Below are 16,031 nucleotides of genomic sequence, written 5' to 3'. Positions count from 1 at the left end.
ATATGCCAGAAAATACAGTAACTTAAACTGCAAACACCTGCCATGAATACTCATCTCTCCTTGCCTCTTTTAGTCAAAACATCCAACATGGCTGCCAATGTGAATGCATTAAAAAAACAGCTAACATACGATTATAGTATTGACAAATATTCATGAAAGTTGTTCAATGGCAAACTAGCATCTCTTATCATATTATACAAACCTCATCATCATTGTTTTCTTTGTCAAATGCACTTTTTGACCTAAAATGCAGCAGTTTATAGTCTTTCTTTGCTTTTACCAAGCTGTGAAAGGCAGTAGGCATAGATTTTATTTCTTTATTTCTTTTTTTAAAGGCCTCTTCAATAGACATGGCAATAGACTAGATCCTCTTCTATTGTACACGGCTATTCATATTCATAGAATCAAAGTATTTAGGCGGCAGATGAGCATCAGATTGAAAGGTGAAGTGTTGATCGTGCACGGTAATAATATGGCTTTCATGTCAGCATCTTAACTCCCACACTTTGTGTGCAGATGAGGCAGACACTGTGTGACAAAGTATCATTATTATTTTTTAATGTAAATTACAGTCACGTGTGGCCATGTCAGGGAATCCAATACCTTTTTTAAAAGCTGTTTTTTTTCTGTTTTTCAGTCACATACTTAGCTCGGTATGCATTTTAGCTGAACATAATCACTTCCTTTAGGCAGGAGATTATTGGGAATGGAATTTTTTTCAATGGCTTTGGTCTTTTTTAACACATTTAATCATCTATATTTTTGACAAAAAAGCATGAGTTTTCGTTTGTGTTTGTCTGTGTGAATATAGTACAAATCTGGCCTACTTTTTTTACAGCAATAAGTTCCCATTTGTGGTTTATTTTAGCTATTAGTATGTTATTTCTGAAGAATTATTTAAATGTAAATAATCCATATGTTTTTTTCACCCTACTTTAACCATTTTGTCCTAAAAAAAAAACATAAAGAAAATGCTCCAATTATTTTATTTTTAGCCTTTTTTCCAGAAAGACGACTTAAAACAAACAGTTGAATACTTCAGAATTATACTACGTCATAAAATCTAAGACTTTAAGGTCTCTAACAACAAGAAAAAATGATTAACTCAGCAGAATTAAGGACATAAAATCCCTTGTTTGGATGCAAAGCCTTGTTTTAAAGGCTTTAAGATCTGTTGTCCGATTGGCTGAATCATTGTTTACATACAAGCCACAATATGTTGTTTTTTTAGGGATCCTCAAAACGGCCAATTTTATTTTCTCCGTAAAACTGGCATCAACTAGTTCCATGACATAAGGGATGTATTTTCATACTTATGTTCAGGTTCCGCTAGACTGACAAAGGGGGGTTCAGATGTCGAGGTTTCATTGCGACAGATTTTGCTCAAAGCCTTGGTGATGGCCCGTTGGCGGTAGCGGGATACTGCGAGACCCTGTTTGATTTCATTAGTGAGCAATATTAGATGCAAGTCTCCATCTCAGAGGACGCTTAGCAGCGCCTGCGGCAAATTGACATAACGCTGCTTTATTTGTAAAGGGGGTACGGGGCAGCTGACTGCCAAAGAGGATGGTTTATAAACAAAAACATTCATGTGCTTTCATAGTGGGAGTTTCAATGGTGTGTTGTTGTTTTTGGGTTCGATTTTGGTCAAGCAAGATTGAAGTTTTCCCGATTACATTATTTTGTAGCTGAAATTATTGTTTATTATTATTATTTGGTTGTTTTGTAGTCATTTTAGAAAAATCGGAAATCTTTTTGCATGCAATTCTGACCTTCTAAAAATGTTGTGTTGTACAAACATACTTTTAAAACTTCTTTAAATGTCAATCTTATCCATCTTTTAATAAAAATCTCAATCTTTTCCCAACCAAATCCGATATTTTACTGGCATTAACATCCAATTTGACTAGAGTGGGTAAACGCTGTTGCTAGGCCTATTGAGAATAGTATTTAAAAATAAATATTTCCCCATTAATTAGCCAATCTTTTCCCCCAATTCGGTTTGGAGACACCACTTTGCTGCTCCACTTTTTCCAGGCTAGTCCTTTTCTCTTCCATTTCATTCGAACAAGCAAGAATAGTACTTAAAAATAAATATATCTCATTTAATTAGCCGATCTTTTCCCCAAACTCGGTTCGGAGACACCGCTTTGCTGCTCCACTTTTTCCAGGCTAGTCCTTTTCTCTTCCAAGTCATTTGAACAATCGCCATTGAAAACCAACGGATCCTCAAACCCCATTTGTGTTTTTTTTTTTAGCTTCCGGTTGACCCTTTCACCCAGATTTGCAGCTCAAATCTTCCTCTCCCACTTCCATCCCTCCCACAAAGTATCTCCAAATTGCTTTGTACCCAATCCTTTCAAACCAGCCATTGTCACGATAGCTACATTTAAAAATCCTAACAAAAGGCGCTAATGAACTTTAGAATTTCACTCCAATAATAAAAATTCAATCAGCGCCATTTTCATACCAACCATGAGAAATAGTTCCACCAAAACATTTGCATGTCCCCAACATGGCTATGATATGCAGCTCCATTTTGGAACTAATAGTCCATCCCATGCACAATGCCCTTTTGATGACAATGATGCTTCTTTTTTTTCCTTTTTTTTTTATTCCCCGCACAATTACAGCTCACGTTTCGCCGCCGGCCGCCCGGGCTGATTTGTTTTCTACTCCGAGGGGCTGTCAGGGTCTTCTTTATTCACCCGCAGCCGACAATCAGACCTTATTGAGAATGGGGAAAGTGACGGCTAATTGATTTTACAGTGATACTGTTGGGAAGACAATGAATGTGCCATCAATTCAATCCGCTATTTAATGGTTCCAATTTGGTCTGTAAACGCGCCCTAAACTAATTCTACCGCCGTGCCGCCATCTGAAAAGCTATCATGGCTCTAATCTCCTCCTATATATTCATAAGGAAAAGGGAATTTAGCCAATTCCGTGGTGTGGAGATGATCCGTTAGCACGGTGGTCGGTGTCAATGTTTAGAACGCGGCAATTGAGTTCATTTATAAGGATATGAAAAGTTTTATTGGCAGGGTTAGCCGAGCGGAACTGTCGGATAATAGGCAGTTACCGCCAAGTGTTTGAAGGCTATGAAGCATAGAGATGTAGGGAATAAAATGCCGGGACATGCCGTAATCGGAAGCTAAACTGAAATTCTCCAAAGCGCTACGGCTGTTAGATTCCCACTGATAGAAGGCAGGGCGATGGCGATGGCTATGGCGGCTATTTGGGAGCCGAGCGTCTATTTATTTTGCGCTTCAATTTGGCCCAAAAGTGGACGAGCGCTGAGCCGCATATGCCGATGCCATGTGATGGGATGCTGATGTGGATGCAATGAGGTTCTTTCCCCTATCCCGGCCGGCCCAATCATGGCGGGATATAGCTCGGGCTCAACCATGAGAACGGCTTGTTAATGTGTCTATTGTCTCTGGGAGAAATGCTAGCTCGCCTTTCAAAGATAAGGCCATTCGGTACCTCAATATGTACTTCTTTTGTCTTATTTGACGTTGTTCGAGTCCCTCTTGGCTTAGCAGGTAGACGTGTGCTCTCTAAAGTATTTGTTACTGTGTTTTTGTTTAGGGAGGATACAAGCGTTGGAGGTCAATGTGTGGTGGGTGTTTGTAGTTCTCGCATCTCATCAATCTGGGAGCTTTGCATAGGATGGGATGCAATGTTCCTGTGGGTTATTTTGGGTGGGGAAGTGATTTGATGGCGGATGGGATGTCTGTAGTGACGGCAAGATGTAGAAATGCAGATTAATAGGAGGTTATGATTGAAAATAGCTCTTTTTTACTGCCGTTTTGGTGGAGCCGAATTTAAATGTTCCACTAATTATAAAAGGGAGGAAAGAAAACCACAAAATGATGAATTATAAATGAATAAACATCAGTTTTCTAGTAAAATGCTAGCAGTTAATGTAGCCAGAATTTTATACTTAACCATTTTAAGACCAAACTACTAAATATTCAACAGCAAATAGTCATTTGGAGCCAAATTTTAAATAGAATGCTACATTTGGTCATATAGGGTTTTAAAAAAAAATAAGGCGACTGTCGAATAGAGTGCTTTGGTAAGTGTGGATTTTACTGTAGATTTTTGTTTCTTTTTTGCTGAAAATGCTTGTAATCAAATGTAATTATTACATTTGTAATTGATATAGAACCATTTTTGATGGTGGTGATATTTATGATAAAGGAAAAAACTATATATGTATGTCTATGTCTATGTATATATGTATATATATAAATTTTTTTTTTCATTTGTTTTCTGTAGCGCTTATACTCACAAAGGTCGTTGGGGTGCTGGAGCTTATGTGTCGGCAAGTGACCAACCCTAAATTGGTTTCCATCCAATATTTTGTGTATAAACTTTTAATGTCTCTACTATTATTTCAAAAACTACATTTCCCTCCGATAACGACAGAACCATCCATGAAATGTTCTGGGTTTTCAACTCATTTAAAATAGTCTGCCTGGAAACCTTACAGCATTATCTCAAAACTCTTTAAGTACGCACTTGCCCAAAAGAAAAAAACACAAAGCAAACTATATATAACAACCACCAAAGCGCTTCACCCATAGGGACATGAGCAATGGAAATCTCCCCATCTTACCTTCAACCTCCCTCTGGGCTGCACCCAAGCGCTTTGTTTGTTTACTTACATGACCCATTTGTGCCGTAATATGTCTAAACGGACGCAATCACAGTCGAGGAAATGAAGGAATAAATAGACGTCTTGTTGATTTGACGTTTGAGTCTAGTTAGTTTGCAAAAAAATGGATAATAATTCCACATTGGGGCGCTAACAAGGTGCGAAAGATGATTACTTCTCACTGTTATTTCTTAGCCTCCCATGAGAGACAGATGTAAATATTCCTAGTGTATTGTTACCATAGTAACGATGCTTCATTTTCAAGCTTATTGAGTCCCTAAAGCCTTTATGAAATATTGATGAAGAGCCTTCACTCTATTTCCAATGGGTCAACATATTCTTCATTTTTTTTCTTCTTTTCAATAAGGGAATATAAAAAAAATATAAATAAATAAAGCAGCGTACTTACAAAGTTATTTAAATTTAATCTGTAATCCGGTAGAACATCTTGCAGGAAGGAGGCTTTCGGTAATTGTCGCTGGCACCGCAAATTCACTTCTTTATTCGTAAATTAAAAATTGGAATTTAATAGGCTCTTCTTTCTTTTTTTTTTTGCAAAGGGACTTGATTAAAATATCCATTATGAGATCAGCGCTTTAGTTTCTGTTGTGGATTACTTTTATCTTGGTAGACCTAAATTATGGAACTCTGCTCTCGGAGGTAATTGCCTAAAATATATTCATTGTTTCAGCCATTTTTTTTTTAGGCACAATTCCTCTTACAGTTTTTCATCTCCAGACAATTTTCTCTAACATTCTCAGCGTTTTCACTGATTAGCTACAGTTTAAGTGTTTCTTTTTTTGTGGGTGATGGGCAGAGGGATGATAGTTGAAATGTTTTGTTGAGTACTTGACCGTAGAACCAAAATGAACAATTTGGTTTCTTTACTTGGATTAAATAGGTTAGGTGAGGCTAAATAGTGATGAGTGGAAAAATAATAGACAAAACGCATAGGTAAGGTCATCACGTGGTCAGACGTCATTTTTTTTATAGTTGGTGTACTTTTAAATTTATACCGTATTGTCCAGACTACCGATACGTGTACTTTTTGTCAAAGTTTGACTTGGATTCCAACTTACATCTTTTATGTTTTTAACTGTGACTGCATCTATTTAGGCTCTTTTGTATATGTGTATATGTATATACATATGTATGTATGTGTGTATATGTATATACATATGTATGTATATGTGTATATGTATATACATATGTATGTATATGTGTATATGTATATACATATGTATGTGTATGTATTTACATATGTATTTATATGTGTATATGTATATACATATGTATTTATGTGTATATGTATATACATATGTATGTATATGTGTATATGTATATACATATGTATGTATGTGTATATGTAAAAATCTGTATATATACATATATATATATATATATATATATATATATATATATATATATATATATATATATATATATATATATATATATATATATATATATATATATATATATATATATATATATATATATATATATATATATATATATATATATATATATATATATATATATATACATGTATGTATATGTAAAATATGTATATATATATGTATGTATATGTATCTATATGTATGTATATGTATGTATATGTATCTATATGTATGTATATGTATGTATATATATGTATATGTATGTATATATATGTATATGTATGTATATATATGTATATGTATGTATATATATGTATATATATATGTGTATATGTGTGTATATGTATATATATATATATCTGTGTATATGTATATATGTGAATATATGTATATATGTATATATTCATATACAGTGGTATATCCGCTCTGGTTGCTCACTCAGTGAAAGCTTGGAATTTCAATTTTTCCTGCTCTTTTTTTCTATCTCTAATATGAGATAAGGCAATGTTTGCTCAGGAAAAAAAGAAAAAAAAATCAATAAAATGTGCTGCGGTCACAGGTTAAGTCTCCCTCTCTATGAATTCCATTTCAGTTTAGTTTTTTTTTCAAAAAAAGAAAAAAAGATCTCCAGCGTCGATTACGGATTTTTTGACTTTCTATTACAACCTCCTCTCAACTTGGGTCAAAGCGCTTAGGTACACAAACCTCATTTTCAAATTTATTTCAATAGCAGCCTTAACCTAGATAACAGTACTGCATTGAATCTCTAGTATTCCCTTTCAAATCATATCATCCAAGTCCCAACACACTCCACTGTGGATTAGAAGAATCAGATAAAAAAAAAGAGGAAAAAAAAAGAAGCACAATTTAATTAGCACCAATGGATGGATCCAGCACTTGAAAGAGCAATAAGTAAGACCCCCACTTATAAGCGAGATATCTACCAGGCCCCCACTGAGGTCTACACACTCCAGGTAAAATTGAAGATGTAATCTTCCCTAGCAGAAAATAGTCCCACCCGCTTACCCGCCATCGTCTCCCAGCCGGCGCCAGCCGCGCCCTTGTAGCTTTAATGTGGATCAATTATAGGGTGAGAAGTCCCTGTCACATTTCATTCATTGTGTGTTTTAGCCAGCGTATTCGTTTTTTGTACAAATACTCACCAGTCAGGAGGCGATGTGTCAAACAGACGCAATTGAACGGCGTGAATGTTAGTCACGGCTCGATATTCTTATGTATTTTTTTATTTGCTTCTGTGCCCACTGTGTAAATAAAGTGTCACATTTGATTTAGGGGTCTAACAAGTTTTTTTGGGGGGGGTGCAAATGTTTTTTGTAGATGTTAAATTTGGGATGGTTACTGTTTTTGTTCGTTTTTGAGGGAATTGTGTGGAAATGTTTTCCAGTTTTATGTACACAATTCCGAATTGGGGCTTATTTGTGTGTTTATTGGGCAAAAAGAGATAAATTAATTCTATAAAATGTATTTTTGTAAGGTTTTAGCTATTGGTTATTTGAGTAATTGATCAAGTATTGATGTATTAGTTTAATAATATTCCAAATTGGAGCTCATTTGTGTGTTTTTTGGGCAAAAAGAGAGAAATTAATACTATAAAATGCTTTTTGTGGGGTTGTAGTTATTGTTCTTTTGAGTAATTGATAAAGTATGGATGTATTAGTTGATTAATATTCCAAATTAGAGCTCATTTGTGTGTTTATTGGGCAAAAAGAGAAATTAATACTATAAAATGTCTCTTTGTAAGGTTGTAGCTATTGGCTATTTAAGTATTTGATAAAGTATTGATTTATTAGTTTGATTAATCCAAATAAATTACAAATTACATTCTATGCTGTACTGATGAATGAATTTAACTCTAAAATCAACTATTTATGTATATATTTTTGTATTTTATCCCCAAAAAATGAATAATCCAAGTAAGCACATGACATTAACAACTCATTTTCAATTCCTCTTATCCTCTCAGAGGGTGCCGGAGCCAACTATCAGCATCAGGCGAACTCCTGGCCACCATTTTGAACTCCCCTCGCTGCCAATGACATGAATTGACGCCCCCCCCCCCCCCCCCCCCAATCCATTCAAACCTCTTCTTTAGGTAAGTTACTTCTCTACTCTCGTCCTTTCGCCAATGTCGCGTTTGATCAAGCGATCTGGCGCCAATACGGGAAACGACCGCGACCTTTTTAGCGTGGCGTTCCGCTACGGCGACTGGCCGTCTGGTCGGATTCTCTCGCGTGTCAGACAAGAAAGCAGCACTAATAGAAAGTCAATTAAGGTCCATGAGTGCAGTAGATGTGGGAATTTGCTGTTTTACCGATGTCACGCTTTACGTGACGTTAACCTCCCGAGCGCCATCCCATAATGGCCAAAGGCCTAGCGAAATAGACGCTGGTTCGGAAACCTGATGTTTCCAGTTAAGGTCATGACCCCCCTTTGCTGGGAACTGACCAGTAAGACAAGGGTTCATTCTTGTATAAGGAAAGAAAGCCACTGTTTCAGTGAGTAGTTGTACTGAGACTACTAGTTGTACTAGTAATAGTACTGAGAAGGGTTTCAATGTAGGTTGATTTGATGCATTTTTTTATAAATTGTATTTAATGATATTTTCATAATCTATAATCACTGAGTAGTGGAAAGCAGTTGGCCCACAAGCCATAGTTTGGACACAGTAAAGAATAATTTATGGGTTTAAATGACCTTTTTATTAGGGTAGTACAATGCGTTTATCGAGTGCAGTACAGCTGTATTTGAATTGAAGTATAGTAGAAAAATAGTCCCATTTTTAAAGCTGCTTCTTAGGAATATTTAAGTTTTTGGGGGGAAAATCTAATATCAAAGAATAAATAAAATAAAAGCCTTGTTTTTTCCTGAACATTTTGAAGTGCAGAATTCTCCGGACTATCAGTCACCCTTTTGTAAATCGCTTTTTTTCATCTCGTGTCTAATACCTAAATACTTTTTTTTCCTCTAATCACTAATAGCTTATTTTAGTCTCTTGTTTAGCATAAAGTTATCTGGAAAAACAAAAACAAAAAATGTTATCATTACAGCTTACTTAGCCTATTATCCTCCATTTTTCTATTGCCACTTGACCATATATGTTTATACACTTGCTCTTTGACTTAAACTTAAAATATTACCCTCCCAAAAATGCAACATATCTATTTTTAACTCCAGACTAATAGTCCAAAAAGTATGACATTTCAATTCACTGACAGGCGTCCAATCCATTCTGACCAAAAGGCCTACCCAACCACGTTTTGACCCTGCACACTATGTTAGGCCTCTTCTCCCCCCGTTAGCTCACGGCCAAATGTTGTCGCATCATTGTCAGGTCACGACACGCTTTCAGCAGGCGGTCTTTGCACTTCTTTGCATGGGATCACCTTCCACGAGGAGGGATTGGACGCTAATCCCACGCGTTGACAGCCAGCCGCCGCTGCCGCCGCATCAGAGGCGGACGGGCCAAGACGCCGGCACTCTCCGAGAAAAAGAACGAGATGCTCCCTCTTGTCCTTGGAGGCGAGACTCTTTTCCCTGAAAATCAACAAACGCCGTTGCCAAAGCCATTTCGCGGCGTGAAAAGGCGACAGTCCGCTAATCTATGAATAGGCCACCGGTGACAAATGTTATCTCGGCGTGGCATAGCGGGTTGAAACCCATTCACAGCGCCCCCGACTCACAGAGATGATGTCACTATAATCCCCGGCAAGGCCTTTTGTTACCCGGACGGGCAGGTGACTGACAGACTGACTGACTGACTCCAAAAGAGCAGTGCAAGGGCAGCCAGGAGAAATGGAGGATTTATTCGCCCTTAGTCAGTATTGTTGTGTACACACTTGAGTTTTCAGGTGAGCAAAGGTGTAAACATATGCTGGTAGATCTTACACGTTTTTTTGTGGAAGAACGTGTCCGCTCAGACGTCTTTTTGTTAAAAAAAATACAGCGGTTGTTGGATTTAAGTCGGATTATGGAGCAGGAGTGGAGTTGTTGGAGGTGAAACGGAAACTGGAGAGATGGAGGCAATGAAATGGGAAATGTTGGGGTGAATTGAGGTGGTTTGGACTTTTAGGTGTGAATTAGCTAGATGGCATATTAATTTGGACTGGAATGAGTAAATTTTAAATGGATTGGACTTGTAGTACTGTCAATGGCACTGAAATATGAGCATTAATGCCTAATCTTCCTTGTTTAAATGGATTGGATATGTATTGCATGCTATGACTTCAATATACATAAAATTCAGACTTTCTTTAGGCCATTATTACTGCATTTTTTCATTATTTCAGTTTTAAGTAGCGTCCCCACTCAAAAATGTTATTTATTTATTATATAGATATAAAAATATATACATGATTTTTATTTAATTACCAAAAATAGTCACTTGCCCTGTAAATGTATCAGTATCACCTTTTTTAGTAGCTGTTCATTGTAGTCAATCTAAAAAAAGACATTTTTTGCTGTATAATGTAACCCCCCCAAAAAATAGGGTCCAAATTTGCGTAGGTGTAATTTCCTTATGTTTTTTCTATTTTTAATAGAGACTGAAGCTAAAAGTAGTTTATTTTAATATGACATTCTGAAAAAAATACAATAATTTGAGCTACAGTACCTTTTTATTCAAAAAATGATATTTTTTGGGGGGTGGTGGGCTTACTGCATCCACCTTGATGGGTGTGTCTTTGAATTTTTCAGCCTGTTAATTCAAAAACCCTCGTAACTGGATTAACTAGCGTGTTATAGCACTCATAAATCAAGCTGCTATTACTAGTACTATTAAAAAGTGAATCGATGGCGCCCTTAATCGTTGTGCTTTGGAAAACTTGCCTTGATTGACATTTTATGCGGCGACAAATATGTTAAACAAGCAAATGGATACAACCGGGGGGGGCGGTTTGTAAGATAGGGTCATTGCCAATGGCCTATAAATGGCACTTATTGCACCTGAATCCCAAAGGCAACATAAAGTTCTGTGAAAAGCCGCTTTTAATTGATTGACAAGTATTGATAACTTAAAAGCAGCTCTTTGTCATTTGCACTTTTAGACGTTAAAACATTCCCCAGTTGACGCCATTTTTTTTCCCGTCCGAACGTCCACCACAGGACGTTCGGACGGGGTCAACACGCTATTGGGGCGTCGGCTAATTCAGGCCAGGGAGGTCCGAGGGGAATTGGTCGGACGCTCAAGGACGGGATGTCCAGAAATGAGACAGGATTAATTGAAAATCTTAATTACTTTCCGAGGGCATAAACATCTCAATATCAATTAAAATGAGTTTCCAGAGCGCTAGGGGTGGATAGGAGGGGCGGCAGTTAATTAGATGTAGAGACTGACGGGCTCAAGTCGCCGTTTTTTTTTCGACGTAAAGCTCCCCAATTGAGCGACGGCGATTTAAAAGGTATGAATAATACATGCGTGGCTTTTGCCGCTTTTCCCAAGCATTTTTTTTTTTTACCTGTTCTGCGTCGTCGATTCAAAGTTGAACAAAGTTGAAGGTTAGATAGATAAAGCCAAGTATATTCAGGGGTTATAATTTGAGTTTCTTAAATTATAGAACGCATATTAAGTAGAGTTATATGACGGAAGCCAATGGGGAAATAATATCCTCTAGTTGCGGTACTACACGCTTGACTGGGTAGATAAAGCTGGGCCGAATATAAAATAAAAAATAAAAAAAACGGAATAGTGGGTGGCGGGGAGGGATATGTTTTTGGTAGTGTAACTCTGATTGTCATTCCAAAGGACACATTTGTCATTTTGTAGAATGTCACACATTTAATGCGAGTATTTATTCATTTATTGATGTCATTTGTTAATTCTAATCTAGTTTTTTAGGGATTTTTTCCAGTTTTTTTTTGTTTGCGCCGTTTTTTTTCTGGTGGTCATGAGCCGTTTAACGGTAGGGGGGGCGGCAGACGGGGGGGACCCTCTAAACGGGTCTTTGGGAAGCCATCTAGGTAACGCGTTGGAATAGCGGAGTAACAAATGGACAGTGGAAGCGGTTTGTAATGGTGATTAGGGTCTGAAATTGGTTCAGATTTACAGTGTCAGTCAGAGATGGAGGCAGAGGAATAAGCAGTCTAAGCGGTCTAATGGATCCATCAGCTCGCTCGGGCGGCTCAGCGGGCCGAGCGGGGTCACCAGCCATCCGCGGGCGCCACAAAAGCACTTCAATTTTGTTAGGAAATGTATCAATTTAACTGACTCGAGCGCCACACTGGAAACCTAATGAATCTGGACTCAATTTTCCAGCACACTGACTCTGGCAAAGCGGTGGAAACAATGTCGGATGGCGAAGGGGTGAATTCGGGGCGCCCTGGCGCCATTGGCTGACGACGACTACGACCCAGGGGCGGCCTCGCTGTTTATCTGGCCACATTGACGGCTGTCACTCATGTAACAGTGAGCTCGTTAAAGGTAAATTGGCTTCGATTTCAGCGGGACGATAATGCTAATTGAGTGGCAAAACATAATACAGGGGAACTGTTGTGTAGTGGGAGGCAAGAAGGGGGGCGGGCCCGATTAAATGGCCGCACAATGGCGGGCTGCGGGTGCGGCAGATGTCGCTTTTGTGCAGATGACGGGATTGACATATCTCTAGCTTGTCAGGCCGTGGCTTTTTCCTGGAAGCTGCCGGGGCCAGATGGCCCCCACGCGCAAGCCCAATAAAGCAGTTAAACAGTTTGAAGACGACTAAGAAAAGGTGCCGCGCGGTAATTAAACAAGAGTAGTAGGCCCCGCCTCCTTTTCCTACCCCCTCGCTCCATCTACCCTGGCCGAGTGGTGCCTGACGGTTAGCTAATGAGGCGACTATAGTACGCTTTACTTTCACCCTTTGGTTTATATTATGTCTACATGTAAACAAACCTGCTCGGCAACAGGTGACGATATAAATTGGGAAGGGACAATTGGAGTAAAACTTTATTTTGGGCCCTTTAAATTGTCAATTGTTGAATGAGGCTCGAAAAATGTTAAAAATTAAGTCCGGAGAACCAAATTAATATTATATTTTTTGGATTAAACCTTTATTTCATCCCATATTGGGTTGTAGTATTGGTTGCAGTAGTAAAATAGTAGTAAGCACAGACACAGACGACATTGTAGACCTAGTACACTTTTAGGCAGAAACTCCTTTATTTGCTTTTAAAACTAGCTTCTTTTTGCCCCGCCCCCTTCCTCTATATAAGTCGGTTTTCCATTTTAGCAAAAAAACAATAACACAGTGCCTTTTCTCGATCCCACAATGCACTATAAAATGTAGCAGCTATATTTAAACAACCAAAAATTATCAATTATCATACAGAAAACTGACTTTAGACAAAAAACACAAAATTCCACAGAATATTTACATTGTCAATAAAACTACAAAGAATTCCTAATGATAGCATATATGTTAAAAAAATTAAAAACCCTTATTTTTACATAAAAACTAATATCCATAACATTGTTTTCAGCACCACACTCTTCTATTACTCATCACTTTAGTGATAACAGAATCATCTCATAACTGAGGTCAAAGCAGTTGAGAAGATTGAATCTAATATTGCATAAGTAGATTATTTTAACAGGAGGGCCCATTTGAAGGATTACTCTTCTTTTTTCGAATTATTATTTAAACGATAGCGCACACCTTGAACACGCCGTCAAGTGTATCTTCCGTTTACAGTGCGTGGGGGCCGCGTACTTTTATTCCGGCCCGTCTAATAGAGTGGCGGGCTTGTCGGCCTTTTATGGAGGAGGAGAGGCTGCCGCCCCTCCACTTGACCTCGCCATTATGGCGAGCGCTGATCTCATTTGACAAGACCGGCTGTAGCGGCCCCTCAATGTCTGACACGTCTTTGGAGAAAATCCTCCTCAATTCACTATTAATATTAAACTGGAGGTGTCGTGCTCGTCGGATGGACGATTTTTCTTGTGTTCAAAAAAATGGCAGCAAATTAACCCAAAAATAAAATCTGCCTTTTGTCCTGAACATTTTGAGGAACAGTATTTTCTGGACTATAAGTCACCCTTTTTTAAATAGCTTTTAGGCCTTTTGGTACCCGGTCTTTTGGTCACCAGTCAAATGGTGAAACCAGATCTCAAAATTATATTCATGAGAGAGAGAGTTTAATATCTAAGTACCGTTGAAAACAGTACATATTTAGATATTAAACTCTCTCATGAATATAATTTTGAGAGCTGGTTTCAACAGTCCTTAGATATTAAACAGTACTTAGATGTTAAACAGTACTTGGATATTAAACAGTACTTAGATGTTAAACAGTACTTAGATGTTAAACAGTACTTGGATGTTATACAGTACTTGGATATTAAACAGTACTTAGATGTTAAACAGTACTTCGATATTAAACAGTACTTAGATATTAAACAGTGCTTAGATATTAAACAGTACTTAGATATTAAACAATACTTATATATTAAACAATACTTAGATATTAAACAGTACTTAGATATTAAACAGTACTTAGATATTAAACAGTACTTAGATATTAAACAGTACTTAGATATTAAACAGTACTTAGATATTAAACAGTACTTAGATATTAAACAATACTTATATATTAAACAATACTTAGATATTAAACAGTACTTAGATATTAAACAGTACTTAGATAATAAACAGTACTTCGATATTAAACAGTACTTGGATATTAAACAGTATTTAGATATTAAACAGTACTTAGATATTAAACAACACTTAGATATTAAACAGTACTTGGATATTAAACAGTACTTAGATATTAAACAGTACTTAGATATTAAACAGTACTTAGATATTACACTCTTTCTCTTAGATATTAAAATATCTCATGAATATAATTTTGAGAGCTGGCTTCAACAGTAAACTATCTGTCACTGTTTGACCGGCGACCAAACGTCCGGTCACGTTGACCATCAGATAGGCGTGTCGTTCAACTAAATGGTCACATCCCCATTCTGACCATTATATAGCTGTCGTTGACCGTTTTTTTTTTTGGGCCACATTTTTTTTCCCCCCAGCAGACGTCTTAAGAGACTCCCGAAATGGAACCGCTGCTGCGGAACTCGATTTGATGCACCTTTTCTGACAGTGCATTATTCAGTCCAAGGTTGACTATTATCTCCAAAAGCGACTATAGTGCAAAGGATGTCACCATCCCTTTTTAGAAAAGCAAGACCTCTGCTATATTTCGCTGTCTTTTCTGTTTTCCTCTAATGAGAATCGAAGCTGAGCTTTTGTTCATCCGGTCGGGAACAAACAGATATATTTGTGCAAAGGATGGGGGGGGGAAGTTAGAGATGCTATTTTAAAAGGTTGCCACTGACTATTTTGTGTTTTCGCTCCGTCCCGCTTCCCCGGGGGTTTTCACCACGAGACATTTAATGGAGGGACTCGCGCTTTCATATCAGTAAGCGAAATCAAATAATGCAAGATGATTTACTCCCTCTGGCAACTAGGGAGCGGCCTTCTATCTGCCGGTCCGGGCGCCAGGGCCGGGGTGTAATCAGTTTGAAAATATTTCAATTATTGTGTTGATTTTAGCGGATTTGAGAGCTGTCTGGGACGCGTCTCGCCATGACCCAAACGCGGTGGGAAGGCGTTGATTTAAACAGGCGGCGGAGCGGGAAACACACGGGCAATTTAAATGGGATGGCAAAGTCGTGGCGGATTTCTCGAGTGTGGATGTGACATCCGCCCCAGTGTTGACGAATCAATGGCGTTGTTCGGTGACACTCGAGAGAAATCATCTGTCGGAGTCCGAAGAAGGCGGTACGTAGGATTGGCGTTTTTTTGTGTGACTGGGTTGTTCCCGGGGTATCGTGGGGGCTCTTTAGGCCGGTAAAACTAATTAGAGGTCAATCGATTTTCAGTGAAAGGACCTGGTTTGTTGTCACTTATGTTTTCTAAGATGGAAGATGGAGAAGGGCAGGGAAAAAGTGGGATTTGCCCATTGGGGAGTTTGGC

Source organism: Stigmatopora nigra, chromosome 15 (genome assembly GCF_051989575.1).
Source record: "Stigmatopora nigra isolate UIUO_SnigA chromosome 15, RoL_Snig_1.1, whole genome shotgun sequence".
Classification (NCBI taxonomy): Eukaryota; Metazoa; Chordata; class Actinopteri; order Syngnathiformes; family Syngnathidae; genus Stigmatopora; species Stigmatopora nigra.
The sequence above is the reverse complement of the archived record's forward strand: the minus strand, read 5'-3'. Positions refer to the sequence as shown.